Source organism: Neoarius graeffei, chromosome 3, assembly GCF_027579695.1.
Source record: "Neoarius graeffei isolate fNeoGra1 chromosome 3, fNeoGra1.pri, whole genome shotgun sequence".
NCBI lineage: Eukaryota > Metazoa > Chordata > Actinopteri > Siluriformes > Ariidae > Neoarius > Neoarius graeffei.
The window spans coordinates 16,311,303-16,320,749 of NC_083571.1; positions in this window are offsets into that span (position 1 = coordinate 16,311,303).

Sequence of the window (9,447 nt, forward strand, 5' to 3'; positions counted from 1 at the left end):
TCAGCAAGTGATTGTAATCATGATTTGGTACAAAATTAGTATCCAGGAAAGGCCTAGTCTTTAAGGAGCAAAGATGGGCCGAGGATCTCCAGTTTGTCAACAATTGCGTGAGAAAATTATTGAAATCTTTAAAAACAATGTTCCTCAAAGAAAGATAGGAAGGGATTTGGATACTTCATCCGCTACGGCGCATATCATTAAACGATTCAAGGAATCTGGAGGAATTTCAGTGCGTAAAGGGCAAGGGCACAAGCCTAATCTGAACACCCACGATCTTTGATCCCTCAGACAGCACTGCATCAAGAACCGTCATTCATCTATAGCTGATATAACCACATGGGCTTGGGATTACTTTGATAAACCTTTGTCAAGCATGACAAGACAGAGTTACATCCACAAATGCCAGTTAAAACTTTATTGTCCAAAAAGGAAGCCTTATTTTAACTGTGTCCAGAAGTGCCATCGACTTCTCTGGGCTCTGAGGCATCTGGGATGGACCATCACACAGTGGAAATGTGTAATAAGGTCAGATAAATCAGAATTCCAGGCCTTCTTCATAAGAAATGGACACCATGTGCTCCGGACCAAAGATGAAAAGGACCATCCAGATTGTTGCCAGGAACAAGCCCAAACGCCAGGGTGTGTCATGGTATGGGATTGTGTCAGTGCCCTTGCCAAAGGTAACTTACACTCCTGTGATGGAGCATTAATGCAGAAAAGTACATTGAGATTTTGGAGCAACATAAAAAAAACTTTAAGGTGACATCTTTTCTAGGGATATTTCAACAAGACAATGCAAAACCACATTCTGCACACATTACAAAGGCAGGGCTGTGGAAGAAGAGGGTGTCTGTCCCCTTTGTCTCCAATAGAGAATGTGTGGAGAATTCTGAAATGAAAAATATGACAGTGACGACCCCATACTGTTGCACACGTTAAGACCTATTTTCAGGAAGAATGGGACAAAATAACCCCTGAAACGCTTCATCACTTGGTGTCTCCAGTCCCTAAACATCTTTTAAGTGTTGTGAGAAGGAATGGCAACATTATAAAGTGGTAAATGCTTTACTGTCACAACATTTTTTTAAAAAATATTTTGTAAGAATCAAAAGTCTGAGGAAAAAAACAATAAAATTCATGAGGTAAACCATCAAATGTAAAATACATAAAAATGTATAACATTCATAATGATAGATCTGTTTTATATGCATATAACATTGCTTTCATAAGCTAATAATCATTATATCTTGCTGAATAGTGACACTATATTAATAAACTTAGATTCATCCTTTTTTCCCACGTGGAGGAAGTTTTCATTCATTTTTAGTAATTTCTTAGTAAGATCACATTTCAGTTTGTTTCACATCGCACTCATTCCACTGGCAATGATGCCTCATTTACATTAAACTGAAATTCTGAAATCTTCATCCAGTGTGACCTTCTACTGTACTTACAGTGCCTTCCAGAATTATTGGCACCTTTCATGAAAATTAACATATAAAAAGAATAGCACAGGCAATAATTGATATTGTGAGAGCTCAGACATATAGAGAGTAGTTTCATTTAATTTCATTAGTATTACAGGTTTTGTTTTGTTTTTTCAGCAAAACACTGGGTTCAAAATTATCTACACACGTACAGTTGATATTTTGTGATTCCTGACCTGGAAATAAAAACAGGACTGGATCTCTTCCTGTAATGTCCAACAATGATAATGATTCTGCTCCACTCCTTCATGAAGAACATTTTGAACTTTTATAGTCTGAAATGTATGCTGATTGACTTCCCTCTTTAATTCAGACCCAAGGTTTTCAGCAACTCCAGAAACTGAGATGGACATTGTAAAATACTAAGGTTTTTGTTTGTTTGTTTTATTCAGCATTTCTGCATTGATTGGGAAGCATGTTTGTCTGTACATCTTGTTGAAAACTCGATCTATGGGCAGGTCTGAACCTCCTGGCGGATGCATCCAGCTTTTGGGTGGAAAAATCCTGGTACTTTCAGCCCCAAAGCACCAATGTCTCATCACATGCTGATAATGCATGAACAAACAATTTGATTTTGGTCTCATCTGACCACAACATGATGTTATTTAAACTAATGACATTGCTAATGACACCGTTTTGTGAGATTCTCTCTGGAAGGGCTTCTTTCTTGCAACTTATTACAACCCCGATTCCAAAAAAGTTGGGACAAAGTACAAATTGTAAATAAAAATGGAATGCAATAATTTACAAATCTCAAAAACTGATATTGTATCTACAGTAGAACATAGACAACATATCAAATGTCAAAATTGAGACATTTTGAAATTTCATGCCAAATATTGGCTTATTTGAAATTTCATGACAGCAACACATCTCAAAAAAGTTGGGACAGGGGCAATAAGAGGCTGGAAAAGTTAAAGGTACAAAAAAGGAACAGCTGGAGGACCAAATTGCAACTCATTAGGTCAATTGGCAATAGGTCATTAACATGACTGGGTATAAAAAGAGCATCTTGGAGTGGCAGCGGCTCTCAGAAGTAAAGATGGGAAGAGGATCACCAATCCCCTTAATTCTGCGCCGACAAATAGTGGAGCAATATCAGAAAGGAGTTCGACAGTGTAAAATTGCAAAGAGTTTGAACATATCATCATCTACAGTGCATAATATCATCAAAAGATTCAGAGAATCTGGAAGAATCTCTGTGCGTAAGGGTCAAGGCCGGAAAACCATACTGGGTGCCCGTGATCTTCGGGCCCTTAGATGGCACTGCATCACATACAGGCATGCTTCTGTATTGGAAATCACAAAATGGGCTCAGGAATATTTCCAGAGAACATTATCTGTGAACACAATTCACCGTGCCATCCGCCGTTGCCAGCTAAAACTCTATAGTTCAAAGAAGAAGCCGTATCTAAACATGATCCAGAAGCGCAGACGTCTTCTCTGGGTCAAGGCTCATTTAAAATGGACTGTGGCAAAGTGGAAAACTGTTCTGTGGTCAGACGAATCAAAATTTGAAGTTCTTTATGGAAATCGGGGACGCTGTGTCATTCGGACTAAAGAGGAGAAGGACGACCCAAGTTGTTATCAGCGCTCAGTTCAGAAGCCTGCATCTCTGATGGTATGGGGTTGCATTAGTGCGTGTGGCATGGGCAGCTTACACATCTGGAAAGACACCATCAATGCTGAAAGGTATATCCAGGTTCTAGAGCAACATATGCTCCCATCCAGACGACGTCTTTTTCAGGGAAGACCTTGCATTTTCCAACATGACAATGCCAAACCACATACTGCATCAATTACAGCATCATGGCTGCGTAGAAGAAGGGTCCGGGTACTGAACTGGCCAGCCTGCAGTCCAGATCTTTCACCCATAGAAAACATTTGGCGCATCATAAAACGGAAGATACGACAAAAAAGACCTAAGATAGTTGAGCAACTAGAATCCTACATTAGACAAGAATGGGTTAACATTCCTATCCCTAAACTTGAGCAACTTGTCTCCTCAGTCCCCAGACGTTTACAGACTGTTGTAAAGAGAAAAGGGGATGTCTCACAGTGGTAAACATGGCCTTGTCCCAACTTTTTTGAGATGTGTTGTCATGAAATTTAAAATCACCTAATTTTTCTCTTTAAATGATACATTTTCTCAGTTTAAACATTTGATATGTCATCTATGTTCTATTCTGAATAAAATATGGAATTTTGAAACTTCCACATCATTGCATTCCATTTTTACTTACAATTTGTACTTTGTCCCAACTTTTTTGGAATCGGGGTTGTATTAAAGTGGTGTTTTATTGTTCATTTAGAATCTATGCAATGACGAGAATGAATTACAGTGTGGAATTATAAAACTGTGATCGCTGGGATCTTTTTTTTTTTTAACCTTCCTTTAACCTCCATGGGAGGTCATGGCCTAATGGTTCGAGAAGCAGCTTTGGGACTAAAAGGTCACTGGTTCAATTCCCTGAACCAGTAGGAATGGCTGAAGTGCTCTTGAGCAAGGCACCTGCTCCCCAGGCTGCGCTGGGTATTGGGTATGTTGTATGTTACTCTGGATAAGAATGTCTGCTAAATACCTATAATCTAATGCCCTTACTGTGTGAGGTGACAGTGTGCTCTTGAGTCCAATTCCTCCAAACTCTTTCAGACATTTGGTACTTCTTGGTATGGCCCTTACATTTTTATCTTGTATTTTTAATTGCTATATGTTTTTATATTTTTATATCCATTACCTGACTTGTGAAAGTCTCTTATTGGGTTAAAAGTTCTTTGCTTTTCCCATGGTAATGGATATGTGTGCAACCTATTTATTTATTCTTAAGAGAAGCAACACATAATGAGTTCCTTGGGACTGAATTTTACATTTATTTCGAATATTGCTTAAGAGTGTCAATACATTTATATTTTTGAGAGTAGTTCTAATAGTAGGGTGTAGTAGTAGTAGAGGATAATGCACAGCTCAAGAGTATAATGATTATTTTTTCCGGATATCATTTTACATCCTTTGAACACTTATGTGCACTTGTTACATGCCCTCCTAACACTGTGCTCACTCTAGGACCCAAATTGTTTTAGCGAAAAGTGCTAAAGACTCAAATTTTTCTTTAGCAATTTGCAATTTCGCTTAGCAAGAAATGCTAAAAGAACAATTTTCTTTTTAGCAAAGTATTTTTTTTTAGCAAGATATGTTATACTTCTAAATGTTCCTTGCACTGACATAATATTGAAAAATGAATTGTTATTGTAGTTTGTTGGTAAATCCTCTTATTTTGATCATTTCATCAACTGTATATATGTAATGAAATTGTGTGTTTAATTTAACCCGCTTAATCTGGTTTACGGAGTCCATATTTTTCATTATGATTATATCTAACATCTGGTGTGATGTGCTTTGCATTCTTTGCTATCTATGCACCTTTTAGCCCTTAGTCACCCTCTGTAGTATGCTGACTGGCCTGTGTGTGTGTGTGTGTGTGTGTGTGTGTGTGTGTGTGTGTGTGTGTGTGTGTGTGTGTGTGTGTTTAGGGGGAGGGGGGTGTCTTTATGGGTAGGATGAAGGGAGCTCAGGGAGTTAAAATCAATGGTTGTTTCTTATAAATTAATCTCATAACCCAAATATAATGTTATTCACCATTAATTTCTCAAATGAAACACTTGCAGTCAAAACTTTGAACCATGTGCGTCAAAACGCTCTGAAAACAAGGTACACTTGGTCGATATATCCTGGTTCATCTGTGAGTTCTTCCAAAGTTCTGTCAGGGTTGACATGAAGAAAATACGTCTTTAGAATGGTTATATCGTGTTTTTATCCCTAACTGAGAAAGCTAACAGAATATTCTAATATGTTCTCACTTTTTAGATAAGTTTTTGTCATACGTAAAGTCGGATAATTTATTTTAAACAAACCTCGCTATAATCTTGTTCACTAATGAGCGAGAATTGCCGACATTATCAGCGCAGCTTGGAAATTGATCATTTTATATGTAAGATCCGATGCTATTGGAAGACGTAATTTGCGGTCAACCAATAAGAAGCTTCGAAACTCGGGGGCGTTGGTTATAAATCAAAACATCGAAGATGGACACGAAAGGCAGGGCCTGAATTTCATTTTTCAGAATGGAATTCCCCCCCTCAGTGACTCAAATGGGGGGGATTTACACAGTTTGGGGGGGGATTTATACAGTTTGTGGGGAACGCTACTTGTGGGCTTAAATAGCTTAGGTCTTACCTTCTGCCACTACTCAGATTGAAGATCTCTACAGTATGTAACCTTTTGTCACCATTTGAGGTATCCGTTTTAGTAGACTTTTCATTTTGATATCTCCAAATTTGGATAGCATTATCAGACAAAGGCCGGGTGGATAAATGCAAGTATTATTCCCACCAGCCGTCTAAGATATGGACTGTTCAGTTTCGGGTGGAGGGTAGAAAACCACCACAAAATGAAAAAGATCCTTTACAGCATGACATTGCTGACTGACTGTATTATGCCATCAAACACCAATAGCCTTTTTCTAGCAGTGCGAGTAAGGCTCTAGGAAGAGTTTAGAAGGTTGTGTGCCTTTTAGTTAAGCTAATTTTACAACCTCCTTAGTGTTGCTTTACACAGCTGCTTCTTCCTCATCTTCATGCACTATTCTTTAAGTGTCACTGCTTTGTTTAATTATAAAAAAAAGAAAAAAAAATCAGTCTGTTCTTAATAGCACCTAATGAATTTATTGACACAACAAGTCTAACTTAAACCAGTCTGCTGGCTTTTCAGGATTCTCTTAACTATGTTTGTGTTATTTGTCTCTTCTTTTAGTGGCCATCTCTTTAATCAGTGACCTTTGCTTTTTCCTTTTATAACATTTTTATATCATCTTTTTTATCAACTTTTATATCATTTTTCTATTCTCATGTTTGATCTGATCATCCCTGTCCTCTGTTTAATGTCTACAATTAAAATAAGAAAACACTATCAAACTGTTCTTAACACTGAATGAATTTACAAACTTTGTTTCAGTCCACATTTAGAACGTTAACATGACAACAGTCTTTGTTGACTTTTCAGGATTCTCTTATACCATATAGCCCTGTCTCCTGTGTCATATGCCATCTTTAATTTAAAAAAAAATCAAATTGTTCTCAACATTGAACAATTCATCTTTGTTGAGTGCAGGATTCTTGTACATATGTAGTCTTTCCTACTCTTTCTCCCAGTGATCATCCCTTTTGTCAGCATCAGTGTCCTTTGCTTTTCCTTGTAAATACTTTTTTCTTATAGCCATGCTCTGATCTAATCCCCTTCGCAACGTCGACGTTAACGTTAGCTGTCTCGTCCTGTGTATTCTCAACGATATCACTCACACTGCTATTACCACCATCAGATTCAGGAGTTTTCCTCTTAGCAGGGGAAACTTCTGCCACTGCACTTGTATGTTTTAGCCAGCGGTCCAGGTTTGTTTTACAGCTAAAGTCCGAGAGAGGAAGAGTGCGCGCGCTGTATCTGTGTGTGTGTGTGTGTGTGTGTGTGTGAACTGTCTGTGTCTGATGGGTTTTTTTTTCTGAGTAGGCTACGGGGGGAGAGGGGGGTCAGTCAGTAAAAGGACGGTTCAATTCAAGTAACCTTGAGAACAGAAGGTAGTTGCGCATTCACACTGATCCATTGTTAGATTGACGTTGTCAGGCAATGCAGTAATGTGTGTGGGAATCTCTCGCATTAGAATCGTTAAAGGTGTGGGAATTAAAAAAAATATATATGCGCGATACCCGCAATCCCGCGCCCAAATTCAGGCCCTGAAAGGTACTGTTTATCTTGAGAAATCGCAATTGTTCGATGGATTTTGCTTAAACTTTAAATGACTTTCGCATAAAATGTGAATACAGATGATTTTCTTTTCGCAAATTGGAATAAAACTTCGCAATTTGCGGACGTGCGAGCGGCTAGCATGAGCCCAGTAACATATTGTTATTAACTATTACAGGCCTCCGAGACATTCAGCCAAAGTTTTTCTGGAAGAGTTTGGTGAACTGTTGTCAGTAATTTGCTTAGAGTTTGACTGTCTTATTATATCTGGGGATTTTAACTTGCATGTAGATAATCCTGAAAACACTTATGCCAGAGAACTACTTGCACTTACTGACAACTTCAACCTAGTACAACATGTACAGGGGCCGACCCACTCTCGTGGTCATACCCTTGACCTCGTTATCACAAAGGGTCTTACTGTTTCTACTACTGTTGTTGACCTGGCCTTATCTGATCATTTCTGTGTCTTCTCTGATGTTTCTATGTCCCCTCACATTCAGAACAGCTCAACGACTATGGGTAGGAGAGTCATAAATGACAACACGTGTTCTCTTTGAGCAAGCTCTCTCTCGGATCTCAACTAAAATGTCAGACTCTGTAGACGACTTACTGGAAATTTTTAATTTAAATATGACCCAAATTATGGATGATATTGCTCCATTCAAAATCAAAAGAGTCAATGACAAGCAGAAAGCACCATGGAAGCAATACCCAGCTGTTAAATTGCTAAAGAGAGAATGTAGGAAGACTGAAAGAAAATGGCGCAAATCTAAACTTCACATCCATTATCAAATCCATAAAGAGATGCTTTGTAAATATAATTATGAAATTGGTAAAGCAAGACAGTCTTTCTTCTCCAACATCATCAACAGGAATATGAACAATGCCCGTGTGCTATTTTCAACAGTAGAGAAGCTAACTAATCCTCCACCACAATTAGCACCTGAACTTCTCCTGAACTTCTGCATTAATAAATGCAATGAGTTTGCATCCTTCTTCAAAGGTAAAATTGATAAAATACGGCAGAATATTGCTCATAATATATCTCAGTTGCAAATAACTGAAAAGCTGCAATCACCAGTGACACAGACAGACAATTTCAACACAATGTCAGAATTTTGTTTGATTGATTACGAGACTCTTGAAAAAACTGTACAAAATCTCAGTTCCTCAACATCTGAATTGGACATTCTGCCCACCAACTTTTTTAAGTCTGTTCTTCACCTCATAATTACAGATGTGCTTCAGATCATAAATACATCCCTAGAGACTGGCACTGTTCCTGTGTCCCTGAAAAAAGCCATTGTAAAGCCCCTACTTAAAAAGAATAATCTGGATGCTTCAGTATTAAACAACTACAGGCCAATATCAAATCTACCATTCATCGGGAAAATCCTTGAAAAAATTGTCTTCAATCAATTAACTGCCTTCTTGATATCAAACAGCTGTTTTGATAACTTTCAGTCAGGATTTCGTGCCAATCATAGCACTGAAACAGCGCTGATTAAAGTTATAAATGACATACATCTTAATACTGATGCAGGCAAAACATCGGTCCTGGTGTTACTGGACCTCAGTGCAGCTTTTGATACTGTTGATCACAACATACTGCTATATCAACTTGAACACTTGGTTGGGTTGACTGGTAAAGTTATCAATTGGTTAAAATCATACTTAAAAGATAGAAGCTTCTTTGTTACCATGGGAAATTGTACCTCAACATCAATGTCCTTGACCTGTGGTGTCCCCCAGGGGTTGATCCTTGGACCATTACTATTCAACCTTTTTATATGCTCCCACTTGGACAAATTATCAAGAACAACTCAATTTTGTATCACTGCTATGCAGATGACACCCAAATTTATTTTGCTCTATCACCTAATGATTATGCCCCCTTGAATGTCTCTACCAGTGTATCGACCAAATCAACAACTGGATGTCACAAAATTTTCTTCAGCTGAACACAGATAAAACAGAAGTAATTCTATTTGGAAAGACTCAGGATTACTACTATTCTTGACACAAAGGGGATTAAAACAAAAGATATGGTTAAAAATCTTGGTGTTTTCATTGACAGCGAGCTAAACTTTGACAGTCACATGAAAGCAATCACTAAATCGGCATTTTATCACCTAAAAAACATTTCCAAACTAAGAGGACTTA